The following is a 19082-nucleotide window of genomic DNA, read 5'->3' on the forward strand; positions in this document are numbered from 1 at the left end:
ATTGAACTGTTGTGAGTTTATGATGGAATAGCTCAGAGAGGCATCTGAAGCACAGCAACAAATTCCTAGATGGTAGTTATTCCTATGAGATTTAATTGATCTCTTTGGAAAATTATAACCCCAGGTGGGACCTTGATCTTGCTTAGTGACCTTTTAATTCAGTGTAAAACGACTTGTTATACCATCTCTAAGAGGCCTCTCTGCAAATCTTTGTACCACATTGAAATCCTCAACTCCACCTTTGACATTCACCAGATGAACTTCCAGTTTGCTACAATTGAGGATCTCTAAAATAAATCCATTCAATTGTTCTCTCCTCCATTTAGAAATGCCATGGAGCCATTGGATGACTACCTCTGCTATTGATGTTTAAGAAGAACATTCACCATTTCTTGTCAAAAGTAACCACTTTGACTGCCTGTGTTCTTGATTGGATTCTGTCCTGCATCCTCTTCTGTGTTTATTAAGTCATACTGTCCTGTGATAGTCATCAAGTCTCTCCTCAGCCCCAGGCTTCAAACTCTTTCCCAGAGCAACTGTATTCACAGTGTGTGGTGGACGTCACTAGTCACAGTTGTTATAGCTCAATCAACATATTTATTATTAAGTGTCTCATTTGACTGTGAGAGACCCCTGGTAGCCCCATAGACAAAGGTCCCAGACTATTACTGAACTATCTAAAGTTCCCACCCAACAGAACTCCACAGGAGGACATAGCAGTTTGTCTCTGTAGAGATTTCATCCTTGGAAAACTTTATGGGGCAGGTCCACCCTGTATTATATTGTTCACTGTGAATTAAAATCAGTTGGTAGTATTGGAATTGGCTTTTTTTGATTCACCAAAAATTGCCTTAGTTTAGACAATAAATGATAGTTATTTTGTTGTAGACAACAAATCGGCCCTGGTCCCACACATAGTCAAATGTAAATATGTTTATTATCTTGAACAGTGACATTTTCTCTCTGTCATGATTTCTGCCTTAATTCCTCAGTTTTTAAACAACATGTCTTCCTCTTCTAGCCTCTCAATATAGACTTTAACAATCTTGATATTCATTGTGTTTTTTTATTCCACCTTTTCTCTTCACTTGCTGTTTACTCTCTTCACTTTCAAAACTATTTTCTTTCTGCCTGAGTTTCCAGCATGCATGTATATTGCAATTTTCAATCTCCATAGTAAATTTCAGTCCATTTCCAACTTCTTACTGTATATTTTTCTCTATACACCATACCTATTTCCCATATTCAAATCAAGTCTATAGTTACTCAAATATAGAATAATAAAGTAGGCTCAACTTGGTCTGCAATATTCCTTTCCCTATTTCACCTTTATCTTAATGCCAAATGAATTGATCCAAATTTCATATTCCATAGAAATTCAACATTACCAAAACCCAAACTGACATTTGGAAGTCCTTATTAAAAGGCAACTATACACATGAACTTCACCAGACAGAATACACAAAAATCAAATTGTCTGAATTCGTGGAAAGAAACAATGGAGAAATTCAATATCAGCAGCTAAGGCAAAGTCTAGTATTCACTCACTCCTCTGTATGTTAAGGTTGAATGTCAATGCAAGACAAAATATGACCTTGAGTATACCTCCTGAATTTCAAGAATATTTCCAGACAGCTTTGATGCATTAAACACTAATAATGGGAGATGTGATGAACTATGGGATAAAACAAGGAAATCATTTAATGAAGAAAACCATAGATTGTCAAAAAAAAGACAGAAAAGATCAAAGTGGATGTAAGAAGTGACTGTGAAACTTATTCTTAATCATCGAATAGCTAAGACAAATGGAAGAATGATTAAGTCAATGAAGTGAACCGAAAATTTCAAAGATCAGCTGAAGAAGACACAGTAAAACATTATAATAAAATGTACAAAGATTTAGAGTTAGAAAACAAAAAGTAAAGAACATTCTAAGACTATGTATGTTAATATGTATGAACTACAGAAAAAAATCAAACTTTGAGATGCAATATTAAAATATTCTTTGGGAATTCCGGCAAGATGGTGACTGAGTAACACATACCCGAGGGACTCTGCTGAAAACAGCTCTGGAGAGTTACTAAGAGGGAAAGTCACCAATTCCAGGTCACAGGATGAGCATCATAAAGATAAATAGGCACAGATCCACTAGGTTTTGAGGAAGTGGGGGCTTTTGGCTTACAACAGAGGATGGGGGCCAGCTAGGGTTTGACCTTAGTCCTGCCACTGTCTCAGCCAGAGCTGGGATCATTTGGAGCCTGCCTAACAACTCTCTCTCAACACAGCCACAGCTTGCTGCCACCTCAGGGCACAGTTTTAAACCCTCCGTCACTATGGGTAGGGATTGGGACTCAGCTATATTGTTACTTTTGTTTCCCTCTCTTCTCTCTGTCCCCCTCCCCCACCCCCACAGTTTCAGTGGGCTCAGGTTAGTTTTCTTTTTCTTTCTTTCTTCTTTTTTTCTTTTCTCTTCCCTATTCTCTCACATGCCACTGCCGATTCCACTTACCTAGGGCATTTACACCTTCCCTCCACCCAGCTGAGAGAGCTCCATCCTCCACAGGATAATACAAGGCTGGGGAAAGCTTACCCACCTTCCGCCAGGGGAAATACTGCCCACTTTCTTTGAGGTTGTGCGGGGGATCATGCCCACCTTCGTCTGGGGGAATTTCTGCCTTCACACTCTCTGCCATGCTGAACATGTGGCTGGGAAAATTCTACCCATCTTCTTCCAGGGGAAATTCTGCTGGCATGGCCAGGGGAGCTCCTCCCCATCCTTTACAGTACCACATGACTGAGGGAACGTCCTCCAGCTCCAGCTGGCCATAGTGCTTCACTTGACCTAAGGCAACTCAGTCAATACTTGCCAATACTCCATGTTGCTGAAGCAACCTCTGTGCAACTTCCACAGCGATCCACCTGAACATGGCAATTCTGCCCACCATTTGTGGTACTCTACACCAAAGCAGGCCACACCCACCAGCCATCTGTGGCACTCCTGTTGCAGCAGGTACCCCTGTGCATCCTCTGCTGTGTCCCAAGCTGCTGAGGGCAACACTATCGCAGCTTCTTGTGTGATCAGCCAGTGCAGCACCATCCTCGCAGGTCCAAAACCACCCAACCAGCATCCCCTGAGAGGATCATCCAACTTGCTCTCCAAATAAAAGAATACTTGTTGACCAGGGAAAGATTAAAGCCTCAGTATAATAAAGCGGTAGTCAAATATCATAGTGCAACTAGCTGTAGCTGTTTGAAGAAGCATTCCTACGAGTCACCCTGAGAGAACCCACTGCTCTTTGACTCTCTGGAAAATGGCACTAGGTTCCTCTAAAACAACACAACACATACAGCAATCATCTGCAACAACCTCAATAAAATTTTTTTTTAAAAACAGGAGAAACAAAGGCAATGTAAGAATATGTCCTGAGCCTAACAATGTGCATAGAAGAAGTAGACATTGATCTCCCACATAAAGAAATTTTCAGAATACTAATTGGAGTCCTACAGGATATGAAGGATATAATATAGTAAATGGATAAAATTATACAGTTTATAATGACCAAATACCGAAAGAAAATACAAGAGGTTATGGATGAGTTAACCAGACTCAGGGTCTTCACCAACTGACTGGAGGGGGCAGAAAATTGCACCAGTGATCTAGAGGACAACCAAGCAGACTTTAACAAATGAGAACAAAAATCTAATAAGATAATCAGAGAAGCTGAAGAAAATTTAAGAGCTATTTGATGGTATGAAAAGGAACAACACAAGAATAATTGGATTGCTAGCGGAAGACACAACAAAGGATTCACCTGCAAAAATAGTGAGAGAATTCTTGGAGGAAAACTAACCCAGCTTAATGAATGAAAACCAGGCAACTGTTGGGGTCTCATCCAGCGAGACCCTCACATGGTGACCTGAAGGGACAACGAACCTGGATGGAAAAAAGACACAGGGACGTGGGGCAAGACAGGTGCTGATCAAGCCCGTTTATTTTGCCAAAACTCGGAGTATATATTTACAACAGAGAAGGAAGTGGGAGGCACATATTCCAATGAAGCACACTGTGTAACAACTGCAACCAATCAGCCACATGTTCCTAATAAAGTACAAAGGGTGCGCAACAGTACTCAAAGACGTCTGTGGTGACGTCCGCATGCAAATTAAGGCTTACTGGGTGAACTTATCACTATGTTCCTAATATGGTATATCTGCAGTTCAATGGGTGCTCAGTACTTTGACTAATGTCAACAAGGTCAGTTATTGCAACTGCCCATGCTACTGAGCATGTAGCTTGGAATGTGGGGGCGAAGTTGGCAGGAAACAAAGCCTTGCTGTTAGAAAGCGGCCAAGTTTCTGCTACGTGTCTGAGGCCAGGGTCTTAATGGTTCAGGAGGTTGAAAGAACACCAGATAGACCAAATCCCAAGAAGAAGTCACAGATTCACATAACATTTAAACAATCCAACTTTGAGGGAAAGGAAAAAAATCATGAGAGCAGCCAGGGAAAAACAAGCAATCCTATATAAAGATTCCCAAATAAGATTATACCAAGACGTATCAGCAGACACCATGGAGAAGAGGAGAGAATGGAGTAACATATTCAAAAAATTGAAGGAAAATAACACAAACCCCAAAATTCTCTATCCAGTCAAATATCTATCAAGAGCAATGGAGAAGAAAGAATCTTCCCAGACAAGGAAAACTCAAAGAATAAGTTAGAAGAAATCCAGCCCTACAAAAGATCATTGCCGAAACAGTATAGACAGAAGAACAACACTCACTGAGCACAGATAAGAGCCCATCACATAGAACAATCCGACATAGAGGGCAACAAAGAGAAAACAGCCACCAAGATAACATTGGCTTAAAGGTGGAAAGAAGTTAAGAATGAAACACACACACACACACACACACACACACACGCATGCACAACACACTGATAAGAAAGGTAGGTAGGAAAACACCCAACACAAAAGGTATAAGATGACATTACAGAGTCCACAGATGGATGTAATGACCCTGAAAACCAATGGACTGAACTCCGGTATTAAAAGACTGAGGCTAGCAGACTAGCTTAGAAAATACAACCCATCAATCTGATCCTTACAGGAGACACATCTCAAGATTACAGACAAAAAATAGGCTGAGAATCAATAGTTGGAGAAAACAGAACACCCATATAGCAATTTAAAAGAATCAGGGGTTGCAATCCTAATGTCGGATAAAATTGACTTCAAAGTGAAAACCATAAAATGAGACAAGGAGGGACACTGTATAATGCTCAAGGGAGCAGTAGAAAAAATAACACTGCATTTTAAACATATATTCCCTGAATGAGAGGCCTGCTGAATATGTCAACAAAATGCTCCAAAAGATGAAAAATGAAATCACATGCTCATCCATTATAGTAGGTAACTTCAATATACTGTTCTCTGAGAAAGGTAGATCATAGGGAATGAAACTCAACAAGGAGGCTAGAGATCTAAAAAATAGACAATTTGACCGCATAGACATTTACAAAACTCTTCACCAAAATCCAAAAGAAAAAAAAATCACATTGATTTCAAGCCCTTGTGGCACATATTCAAAGATAGACCACATATACTGGGGCACAAGTCAAATCTACATAAATGTAAGCACATTGATACATATAGACCTCTCTTTCTGACCACTGTGCATTAAGGCTGGAAATCAACAAAGGATGATGAAGAAAATAGGGCCAAACATTTGGAGGATAAAGAACTCTATTACAAAGGAGTATGTACTTGTAGGAGGCATCCTGCTGATCAAGGTGTTTACTAATGGGTGATCAATTAATCCTCTGTGCCTCTGTGTCTTTGCAGACAAAAGCATTGCAAAATGACTGTTATTTGTGACTTTGCTGCTAAAAACATGAGAGATAACTCAGTTATTTATGATCTCTCTTAAATCTTGCATATCCCTGTGATTGTCTTTGAACTTAGTGCTTTTATTATTCTAAGGTTAAGAAACTGTGACTAGTTAAGTAACATTTGCATAGATAAGAGTTTAGGAATGTTTAAGCTCTTTGATGTTTGTTTTGTAACCAATTCTCTTGTGTAAGAAGAGTATAAAAACCAAGCTTCAAATATGCTCAAGACCAGTCCATCAGATTGCAGTCCTCCCAATCCCATGCTTTGTACATCTCTTTCTTTTCCTTTCATCCGCACGCCTCATTTTGAACCCAGCTTGATGTGGGATAGCTGGTCTAATCCCCCGCATGTACTGTCCCTGAACAGACATGAAATCAGGAAATTTCTAGAAACCAATGAGAATGAGAAGATGACTTACTAAAATTTATGGGACACAGCAAAGGCAGTTATCAGAGGAATTTTCATAGCAATACATGTACATGAAAAAGGAAGAGAGACTCATGATTGACATGCTGGCACAAAACTTACAGCAACTAGAGCAGAGTCAACATGACAATTCTACTAATAGCAAGAGAAAAGAAATAATAAAAATCAGGCTTGAGATTCAGAGGGAAAATACGAAAATTATGGGAAAAAAATAATGCTGCTAAAAGTTGTTTCTCTGATAGGACAAACAGCATCAACAGACAGCTGGCAAACCTAACCCAAAAAAGGAAGGGACAAATTTCAATAGCAAGGATGAGGGATGAAGAACAGACAATACAACAGACCCTAATGAAATCAAAAGGATAATTACATAGTACTACAAAGAAGTGCACTCCAATGAATTCAATAACTTGGAAGACATAGACAACTTCTTGGAAAAACAATTCCTCCTTATACTATCCCAAATGCATGTAAGAATCTCAACAGACCTATAACAATAGAAGAAATAGACAAGGTTATCAAGGGATTAACAACCAAAAAATCCCCTGGGCCAGATGGCTTCACAGGAGAATTCTACCAAACATTCAGGGAAGAACTGACACTAATTGTACACAAACTCTTCCAGAACATTGAAAAAGACACCAAACTCCTTCTATGAAGCAAATATAACTCTCATACCGAAACCAGGCAAGGGTCCCACAAGAACTGAGAACTACAGAGCAATATCCATAATGAACATCAATGCAAAAAATATTTAACAAAATACTGGCCAATAGAATACAAAGTATATAAAACAACCAATTCAGCATGACCAATTGGGATTCATACCAGGAATGTAGGGATGGTTCCATATATGAAAGATCATTAGTATCATTCGCCACATTGACATGCAAAACTATAAGAACTAATGACAATATTGATAGATGCAGAAAAAGCATTCAACAACATCCAACATGATTTCCTGCTTAAGACAGACACTCAAGAAAATAGGAATGGAAAAAATTCCTGAAGATAATACAAGCTATATATAAAAAAACAACAGCTAATGTGATAGTCAATAGAGAAAAGATGAACACAATCCCACTGAAAAAGGGGACAAGACAAGGATGCTCCTTGTCCCCACTCTTATTTAACACTATACTGGAGGTTTTGGCTAACAGTACAAGGCAAAGAAATAAAAAGTATTTGCCAGGGGAAGGAAGAGGTGAAACTATCATTATTCGCAGATGATATGATTTTATATATGGAAAATCGCAAAAGCTCCACAAGGGGAGTACTGGAAGCAATAGAGGAATATGACAGAGTGGCAACATACAAGATCAACAAATAGAATTTTATTGGACTGCTATACACATTTGGCAAGACCACAGAAGAGGGGATTGAAAAGGTGGTACCCTTCACAATAGCCAAGTACAAATTGAAATATTTAATGATACACCTGACTAAAAAAACAAAATATTTGCATAAGGAAAACTACAGAACACCATTACAAGTAACCAAGAGGGACCTCAACAAATAGAAGACTATCCCATGCCGGTGGGATTGGAAGACTCAGTATAGTAAAGATGTCAGTTCTTCCCAAGGCCCTATATAAATTGAATGCAGTCCCGATACAATTATCCTCATGTTTCTTTAATAAAATGGAAACACTGATTATCAACTTCATATGGAGAGGGAATAGGCCCAGACTTAGCAAAGAACTCCTCAAGAAGAAGGACACATTTGGAGGGTTTGCTTTATCTAACTTTAGCACATATTATATAGACACAGTGGTCAAAAGTGCATGGAATTTGTATAATGACAGATACTCAGACCAATGGAAAAGAACTGAAAATCCAGAAATAAAATCATCAGCACATGCCCTCTTCAACAAATGGTTGTGGAAAAAATGGATATCTACGTGCAGAAAAAATGAAGCAAGACCCTTATCTCACTCCAAGCACAAGAATAAACTTAAGGTGGATCATAGATCTTGAGGTAAAACCCCAATCTATTAGGCCCATCAATGAGGTAATTAAGACAAACCTGAGAACTTTGGTGCAGGGAATACATAGGCAATCAGAAATGGGGAAGGACACAAATACAGATCAGTCACAAACTCACAAGTGGGATATACTGAAGATAAAACACTTGTGTGCATTGAAATAAGTCACCAAGTGAGTAGCAAGAGAGTCCATGGACTAGGAAAACAGCTTTATTCTGGCTAGACCAGAGGATGTACACTGGTATAGATAAAAACTGGAAACACAGGGAATCCAGGATGGATGATCCCTTCAGGACCAGTGGTGTGAGTGGTAATACTGGGAATGTAGAGGGAAGTTGGGTTGGAAAGGGGAAACTGATTACAAGGTTCTACATGTGACCTCCTCCCTGGGGACAAACAAAAGTGTGTAAAGGGAGACGTCAAACCAGGGTGAGATATGAAAAAAAATAATTTATAAATTATCAAGGGTTCATGAGGGAGGAGGGAACGAAAAAACGAGGAGCTGATGCCAGGGGCTTAAGTGGAGAGCAAATGTTTTGAGAATGATGAGGGTAATGAATGTAAAAATGTGCTTTACACAACTGATGTATGTATGGACTGTGATAAGAGTTGTATGAGCCCCTAATAAATTAATTTTAAAAAGAAATGGCATATAAGACAAAGGCCTAATTACTTAAATCTACAATACTCTGCTAGTTTCCAAAAAAACCCCTAAAACCGAATTGCCAACTGAGGAGGTGGGCAAAGGACCTGGACAGAAGTTTCAAAAGGGCAGAAATCCAAATGGCCAATAAACATATGAAAAAATAATTCTCAAACATTAGTCATTAGAGAAATGCAAATTAAAACAATGAGCTACAACCTCAAAGATAGCCCAATTAAAAAAATCAGAAAGTAACAATTGTTGGAGGGGATGTGTTGAGATAGGAACTGTCATCCATAGGTGTGTACATACAATAAGGACATCAATTTCGTGATTCTGTGAAAATGGCCCAAAGAGGCAAGAAACAAACTATGGCCAGACATCTGTGCTCCAATGTTATCGTGGCACAGTTCACAATTGCAAGGACCTGGAAACAACCCAAACTTCCATCAACTGACGAATGGATTAAAAAACTGGTACATAGACACACTGAGGTACTACGCATCCCTAAAAAGCAGTGATGAACACATGAAGAACTTCACTGCATGGGAACAAACGGAGGAAATTATGCTAAGTGATGTAAACCAAGCACATAAGGTCAAGTAAAACATGAGACCGCTAGGGTAAGCTTAAAAGTGCAAAAGGGGCATAGGGAAAAAGTATACAGACATTCCTAGGGTGAAGTCCAGGTAGAATGGCAAGGGCCAGACAAATCCAGGGATACATATGGTAACCAACTAAAAAGGAGAGGGAACAGGGCACTAACCCACCCATGGGGACGGTACTATTTTTATCTCCACAGGGAGAGAGGGGCCAAACTTTAATCTGGTGTTTCAAGACATGAATGCAATATACTTTAATGAAGCAGAGAACCAATAGAGAGGTTGGAGAGGGGTGCCCAAATCCCAACTACATGGACAGCCCCCCCTTCCCCACAGAAAAATTCACTTTAGAGGACATCACTGAGGCTATAGCTCAGGGAGAGGGACATGTCTGATCAGAGCACACGGGAGCAAATGAAGGGAGAGGAAGAGAGAGTAGAGCAAATTCTATCCCACCAAGCCCTGAGGATGATATTCCCGCTCAGAGCAGCCAAAGCACAGACAGGCACATAGGGCCAGCCCCACTACGAGAGACAGGACATCCCTCACTGACCCATAGTACTATGGAAGTCAACAGTGGAGGCACAGTGCAGGAAATGTGCCCGATCTGACCCCACCACACTAAGGCAAAACACTAAGGGTATGCAACAGAATAGCAAGAGGGACAGAGCAATGAATTCCCCAGGGTATACCAAAAATAGTCTTTGGGGCCAGGGTGTGGCACCCAATCAGACTGGACCAGAAAATACTCCTAAAGGTCAACAAAAAGACCTTGAACTATTTACAGGCTTCTCTCTGTTTTTTTTGTCCTTGTTTTTGTTTTCTTTTCTTGCTTTGCTTTGTTCTGTGTTGTTGTTTTGTACATATTGCTAACTCTTCAGGTCTATCTAGATAAAACAGGTGGGATAAACAAGCTGGAGGAGAAAACAACAGGACTAACAGTTCCGGGGTGGGGTCGGGGTGGGGGGCATTGGAGAGGTGGGTAAAGGAAGTGGGTGTTAACAAACCCAGGGACAAGGGAATAACAAGTGATCCAAAATCGATGACAAGGAGGGCTTGATGAAGGACAATGTAACAGCAGAATTACTGAAACCCAAATGAAGGCTGAGCATAATAGTGGGAGAAGAAGAAAGTAAAAGGAAATAGAGGAAAGAATTAGGAGACAAAGAGTATTTATAGAGGTCTAAATACAGGCATGTGCATATGTAAATATATTTACATATGACTATGGGGAAATAGACCTATGTGCAAATATTTATAGGTTTAGTATTAAGGTAGAATATGGACATTGGGCCTCGACTCCAGTACTCCCTCAATGCAAGAACACTTTGTTCTATCAAACTGGCATTCCACAATACTCATCTTCCTGACATGATCGCTGAAGACAAAGTGGGTACATAAGCAAATGTGATGAAGAAAGCTGATAGCGCTCCTCTATCAAAAGGTGTAGCATCTGGGGTCTTAAAGGCTTGAAGCTAAACAAGCGTCCATCTAGCTGAGAAGCAACAAAGCTCACATGGAAGAAGCACACCAGCCTGTGTGATCATGAGTTGTGGTTGGGATCAGGTATCAGGCATCAAAGAACAAAAAATCATATCCATGTGAATGAGGACAAGTATGGAGTGGAGACCCAAAGCCCATCTGTTGGCAACTGGACATCCTCTTACAGAAGGTTTGTGGGGAGGAGATGAGCCAATCAGGTTGCAGTATAGCAATAATGAAACATACAACTTTCCTCTAGTTTTTTTAATGCTTCTTTCTTTCTGCTATCATGATCCTAAGTCTACCTTATCAACTCAGCTAGACCAGAGGATGTACACTGGTACAGATAGGAACTGGAAACACAGGGAATCCATATCTTCTCATGCTTCAATCACATCACTACTCAAGCAGTTTTTTTGTGAATGAATTTTTACAGTATACCAAAAGCTATCATTATTTTTTGTCATTCTGTACTTTTTATATGATTATTTTTTTCTTTAAAGACCTCATTACTGCCTGACATTGCATATTTATTTATTTTCTCATTGTTAAAGTCTCTTCATAGGTGCAAATTCTATGTGGACATCTTGTCTATCATAGTCCACGAAATATCAATAGTAATAAGAGTACCTGACACAAAGTAATTACCCAATAAATATTCAGGTAAATATTGAATTAATTATTGGTTTGCAAGTTTCTTTTAGACGTATCTTGGAATTTTCTGTAAAATTTATGTTCTAAGAAAGATCATGTTTTCCTATATAGGGATACTCAGGGATTCCAATGCAAGTTGGTTTTGGAAGCACTACCTGGTACAGTTGTTTTATACCAAATTTGGAAAAAGTAATAAATGATAAATGAACCATGTGATACAAAATATTTCCTACATTCCTCTCTTAGTTTATATTAGTACAATGCCAATTTAAGGACCTGCTAATTCCCAAAGCAGTCTTTTTAGATTATTTTGAAATTTCATTTACTCACTCATTAAATACATATTGCATTTTCCAGATTCTGGATTGATTTTAACCTACTGTTCATAGTTTATTCAAAAATCATTTTCTAATATATGAAATTCATTTTATTTCTACAATTTGGTGAATAAAATCTACTCCTGATGAAACTACCATTTTTGTATTTCCAGGCAGGCCCAGAGTCATTTGATATCCAATTTAACACAAGCCTTTAAAAAAAAAAAACATTTCATTAGGGGCTCATACAACTCTTATCACAATCCATACATACATCAATTGTGTAAAGCACATCCGTACATTCATTGCCCTCATCATTTTCAAAGCATTTGCTCTCCACTTAAGCCCTTTGCATCAGGTCTTCTTTTTTCCCCTCCCTCCCTCCTACCCTCTCACTCATGAGTCCTTGATAATTTATAAATATTTTGTCATATCTTGCCTTGTCAGATGTCTCCCTTCAGCCCATTTTGTTGTCTGTCTCCAGGGAGGAGGTCACATGTAGATTCTTGTAATCTATTCCCTCTTTTCAACCTACTCTCCCTCTACCCTCCCAGTATTGCCCTCACACCCTTGGTCCTGAAGATATCATCCTCCCTGGATTCCCTGTGCCTCTAGCTCCTATCTGCACCAGTGTACATCTTCTGGTCTAGCCAGACTTGCAAGGTAGAATTCGGATCATGATAGTGGGGGCGGGGGTGGGAGGGTGGGGTGGGGTGGTGGCGAGAAAGCATTTAGTTTAGGAACTAGAAGAAAGCTGTATTCTTCATCGGTGCCACATTGCATCCTGACTGACTCATCTCCTCCCCTAGACCCCTCTGCAAGGGGATCTCCATGGGCAACAAATGGGCTTTGGGTCTCCACTCTGCATTTCCCCGTTCATTCACTATAGTAAGATTTTTTTGTTGCTGTTCTGATGATGCCTTATAACTGATCCCTTCGACACCTCATGATTGCACAGGCTGGTCTGCTTCTCTCATGTGGGCTTTGTTGCTTCTAAGCTAGATGGCCGCTTGTTTACCTTCAAGCCTTTAAGACCCCAGATGCTATACCTTTTGATAGTGGGCACCATCAGCTTTCGTGGCCACATTTGCTTGTTCACCTGCTTTGGCTTTAGCGGTTGTGTTGGGAGGGTGAGCATCATAGAATGCCAATTCAATAGAAGAAAGCATTCTTGCATTGAGGTGAGGAAGTACTTGAGCAGAGGCCCAATGTCCTTCCGCCACCTTAATACTAAACCCATAAATATAAACACATAGATCTATTTCCCCATCCTCTTATATACATTTGCATATGTACATGTCTTTGTCTAGACCTCTATAAATGCTCTTTGCCTCCCAGCTCTTTCTTCCATTTCCCTCGACCTTCCTCCTGTCCCACTATCATGCTCCATCCCCACCAGGGTTTCAGCAATACTTCCTTGCCACATTACCCTTTATCATGCCCTATCAGGCCTCCCACACCCACCTCACCACCAATTTGGATCACTTGTTGTTCCCTTGTCCCTGGGTTTGTCAACACCGCCTCCCCACACCCCCACCTCCCCCCATCCCATTTCCACCCGAACTGTTGGTCCCGTTGTTTTTCCTCCAGATTGATCATCCAGCCTATCTTATTTAGACAGACCTGCGGAGATAATAACGTGCACAAAAACAAGACAGAGTAAAACCAAGCAACAATACACACCAAAACAACAACAACAAACCACTGACAAAGAACAAAACAGAACACAACAAGAAAGAAAAGCTTGTAGTTAGTTCAAGAATCATTTGTTGGCCTTTAGGAGTGTTTTGCAGTCCAGTCTGTTGGGGCACCACACCCTGGCCCCAAAGTTCACCTTCAGCAATCCCTGGGGACCTCGCCGCTCCATTCCCTTGCTGTTCGGTTGCGCCCCCTTAGTAACACAAGCTTTTTGACAAAGACACTCAACCATTAGCTTCAGGAACACTGGATATATACAAGACATCAGACAGTGTAAGACATGACAAAATAATAATAATTTATAAATTATCAATTGTCCATAGGCGCCGTGGAGGGAGGGGTAAATGCGGAGCTGATACCCAGGGCTCAAGCAGAAAGCAAATGTTTGAGAATGATGATGGCAACAAATATACAAATGTGCTTGACCCAATGGATGGATGTATGGATTGTGATGAGTTGTACAAGCCTCTAATAAAATGATTGAAAAAAAATTCACACCATTAGATTTCAAGTGGTTTTGTTCTTTTGCGTTTGTGTTTAAGACTGTATGTATTTCAGCAAACAGAGAATCTTACTGCATTCCCCATCTCCTCCTCCTCACTCTCACGCTTGCTTCTCTCACGTCACCTCCATGAATTTTTCACATGCCGTTTGAATAAAGTCAGAAACACCATAAGCACAAGAGCAGTGATGTGTGTTATACATATATGTTTGCACAAGAGTTTAAATTGTATATTCTCTGTGTCAGAATAGCTGCATCAACATGTCCTTGAACAAATCTACTGTTCCATTCCTGGCAATGACCAGTGTATATTTATAAGTCTAGAATTATATAAAAGATTTTTCAGTATCCTCTCCAATCTTCTTTCTATTTTAATATCTGACGAACTCTCCATTACCCGGCGTCCTTATCCTTGTCATATTCAGTCTTTGCATGCACACTTGCTCCGGTGTGTGCTACATTCCAAGTCAAATCTTACTGTCTCAAGGAAACCTCCACCACCTGCCATTGTGTTTCCCGCACAATCATTATTGTGTGTGTACTAGTGTACATACTTCATATTGAAACCCCACATTATGCCATAATCCTTGATGTGTCTGTCTTTCGGTTAGTATGTTGAGTAGTATAGGACCATATCCATAATCAGTTAGAATCTTGATCCAATTGACAACGAGTTGATATATATGATACTGTAATATGTTGATTACAGATTCTGATCTCCAGTGTGGTCTCAAAGCCAGGAACAATGGAAGGAAAGACCTTAAGTTGTAGTCCTTTAGAACCATAGCAACTGTACTAGCCAACCTTGGCATGCATCCTGGCAGCAAATGACCACAGTCGTTCTTCCTAAGGGTTGGAGATTTTACATCTCAAGACACATTCCCATGGTTGCTGATTCTGTTTTGACTCAGAGCAACACTGCAGCACAGTGAGTTTCCAAAGTTGTAAATCTTCATCGAATTAGAATGCCACACATTGATCCTACAAGTTGCTGTTGAGTTTGGCTGCTTCCTGTTAGTAGATGATTGTTCAATCGATGTGCCACCAGAATATCTTCTTGGTCCATAATACAAGTTAAATTGTTGGGTGCTGATTATACTGCATTTTCTTTCTCTCCTTTTAATATTTATGTAGCTGAGATGAAGGAGACACTGGATCATAATATTCATTGTGTGTGCAGATATATAATTTTTAAAAACTTCATTATTATGCTAATTATAGTTTTCTCATTGGGATAAAAAGAACAGGGAACTAAATAATAGTTTTAAAGTCTTAATGTACTGAACTTTAATGACCAGAAAAGCATAATATCAATTTGTAAAAAAGATAACCATTTTGTTTTCATTCATTCGTTCATTCTCTTAGTCATTAGTCATTCATACATTGACATCTATGCTGGAAAAGTCATTAACCTTATGGAAAAATTAGAGTAATAGATTTATGGCTATAGAAATGCAAAAACACTAATCATCAAATATTCATAATTAGGTTTAGAAATGTGCTACTAGAAATGTATTATTGCTTGTAGGCACTGGCTACCTCTTTAGTTTACCTTTGTCTTTTTTTCTGAACAGACATCTAATATATATATATATACACACACATACCTATACCTCATTGGAAGTAGCCATGGACATAGGTGAATTTCTAGAATACGGGGGGACAGGCAGACATTTTGCTTATCTCTTTTGATCCATAAGAAATCCCATATAAGATGCTCCATATCCTTTGTTCTGCCAGATGGATGCAGAGAACACAGAGACACTGGAAACCGGCCATAAAATGAAAGGAACCTAAGTTTCCTTCAACTCTCCCAAGAGAAGTGCTCATTACAATATGCACCTGTTTTGTTACTGAAGGGAGAAGGGAAACTAAGCACTAAGCTTTTGAAGTTTATATATTACAGCACTGAGCATTGTCTTAAGGAGCAGTTGCACGCATTGATTGAGAGCTGGGTTGCTAACAAACAGCAGCAATTAAAGCCACCAGCTGATGTGAGACAGAAACCATCTGAAGATTGGCTGCTATAAAGATTACAGCTCAGAACCCCTATGGGGCTCTGTCATACAGAATCCCTAAGAGTGGAAGTAGGTTCTATTGCACAAAACAATGTGGATTGTGTTATCTTACAGTTAAACCATATTGTAAGGAATACTATCTCAATCCCAAAAGAAGCGTAAATATTCAAATTAGAGCATAAGAAAGGGGGGAGGGGGGATGGTGGGTTGTATTCCTTTCTGCAACCAAAAAAAAAAAAGGAAAGAAAATGGTTATAAAATCCAGTGAGCTGGAGAAAAAGAGGGTAAGTGCTGGTGATTTGACATAAATTGGAATACATACAAATCCTACTATGGGACCACCAAAATAATGAGTATTTCACAATCAAAATGAAATAAAACCCCAATAACATGGATTTCCCTGTGTTTCTAAAATGAAAGCTCTTGCAGAAAGATAATTTTGACTGAGGATCCATTCATTTGTTTCATACCAGTGGTTGAAATAGTGTCTGCCACAAAGAAACCACTCTATAAATCACTTAATGAATAAGTGTGAAGTGAATGAGTTTATTACACAAATGTCTCTTAGCCTGATAATCACAATGTCCTGATCTAACATAAACACATCCTAATAAGGCAGTTGATTACACAGCTGGTATTGTAATTGCCTAACAAGTTGCACCATTGCCAGTGAACATTCTTAAGCATTCACAATTCTGTTAATGTAACTAATCATCAAGGACTCCTAAGGGTGACCCAAGTCCAACATCTTTGTTATTATCACAACCCTTTCTGCAAACGTGCTCGAGATGTCTGTATAAGCCTGGAAGACAGAGGCATTTCCAAGGGCGTTTATGATGACTGAAGAAGGTGTGCCTGAGCTTAGCGAATCAATTTGGAACACAGAACTGAAAAGAGCATGCTTTACTTACAATAAGCAGATTCAGGCAAATAACCTAAATCCCGCTTGCCATTTCTTTGTCTCTAGGGCCCATTAAAGGCGCCCGGGTGGCAGCTGGAAACCAAAGACTGCTCCACAGGAGAAGGATGAGAGAGACTCCCTACTCCCATAAGCAGTGCTACCCTCAGAACTTGTCCGCATCCGCATCCCTCAGACTTGGCATTGACTCGATGGCAGGGAGACTTTAGTATGGGGTTGTTTTTGGAGTGAGTACTAACTGAGCAACTGGGTTGTTGTAGATTCCTAAAATTCTGTGAGCAGTCAAACATGTTTCTGCAAGCCACCATTTACTGTAAATTATAAACACCCTTTTGGTTTGTTTGTTTTTAACTGTATGTCATGTCTTGCCCTAACCCTGGCCATTGTGACTGTGACTGGGAAGTCCCAGGAGGACCTGCTTTAGAAGTTCTTCAGTAGGCTTTAGGAGCATTAGCATTTGAGGACCGTGTCCTATTTGTATGGCATCTAGTTATAACTATAGGTAAAATATAGAGGTGGGAGTTTATAGGGCAGTGTGCCACTGCAATGGGCTTGATTCTAAGTGCAAAGTGTAAAGCAACATTACTCACAAGACTCCCTTACTGTGGAAGTCAGCTACATTCTCAGGAGTTCCCTGGGGGATGGTCACTGCAGATCAGCTGGCTTTCAGTGAGGGGTCCCAAGGACCAGGCTCTGATCTGCTCCTTTGCTAGAATGATTCAGAAAACTCTGCAAGCAAACCAGCTTATTATCATACATTTACTGGTTACATACATGCATCCTTGTGTACAGAGATGTGCTGATACACGAAACAGCCTGAGTTACTGTCTTGGTGGGTTTCTGAGACTGTAACTCTTTACAGGAGTAGAGAGTCACATCTTTCTCTCGTGGGATGGCTGGTGGTTTCAAAGTGCTGATCTTGTGGTTACCAGTCCAACATGTAACCTACAGTATCACTGAATTCCAGTGTCCAGACGTTTTCTTAGGCCATAACCAGAGTAGACTGAATTATTACCTACTTGGTTATACTCTATCTCTAATCCTATCCTATTTTCCAAATTCAGCTTAATATCACAGATGTTTCATGCTCCCACACATAAATCTCATGGTTGGTCTTCATTCAAATGCCATCCCTGACCCAGAACCTTAGTATAAACTAACAGACCATAAATACCAAAGGAATTCCATTCACTAGTGAAATTCCAAAATGAATAGAGGTTATTTTAAGGAGTTAGCTAAGGAACCCTGGTGGCATAGTGGTTAAATATTCGGCTACCAACTGCAACATTAGCAGTTCAAAACCATCAGCTTCTCCTTGGAAGAGATAAGGCTTTCGATTCTCATAAAGACTTATAATCTCAGAAACTCACAGGAGCAGTTTTACCCTGTTCTATAGGGTTGCTGAGTCACCACTGGCTTAATGACAGTGAGTGTTATTTAGGTTGGAGGCAAAGGCTGGATTTATTTTGGAGACAAATTTTCTTACATAGAGGACATATCCCTGCCCTTTGGCAAGACTTTATTAAGAAGTTAATTGACATAGCATTTCGAGGAACCAGTGCAGAATAAGAATAACTCAATTTGCCAAATCATATTATCAGCAACAATAACATTCATATAACAAAATGTTAGATGATATCTGTAACCTGAATATAAGAGTCAAAAGTCCTAGAATATTGCTAGACTTCCATCAGTTATTAACAATTAATCCTCTTTATCGTAATATCATGTGACCAAAATGACACCAAGAGGCTCACACACAGAGTTTATTCATTTCCATTGGGCATTGTCAATTCCTACTTTTGGCTAAGTAAACACAGAGACAAACACTGTCGCTGCTCCCAGACTTTTTTGTCACTGGTGCCACCAAGCTGGTTCTGATCCAGAGCTCCGCTCTGTGTGACCCAACAGTTCCCAGGCCGGTACCATCCCCACAAGTGCAAT

This window comes from Tenrec ecaudatus, chromosome 3, assembly GCF_050624435.1.
Source record: "Tenrec ecaudatus isolate mTenEca1 chromosome 3, mTenEca1.hap1, whole genome shotgun sequence".
In the NCBI taxonomy this organism is placed as follows: domain Eukaryota; kingdom Metazoa; phylum Chordata; class Mammalia; order Afrosoricida; family Tenrecidae; genus Tenrec; species Tenrec ecaudatus.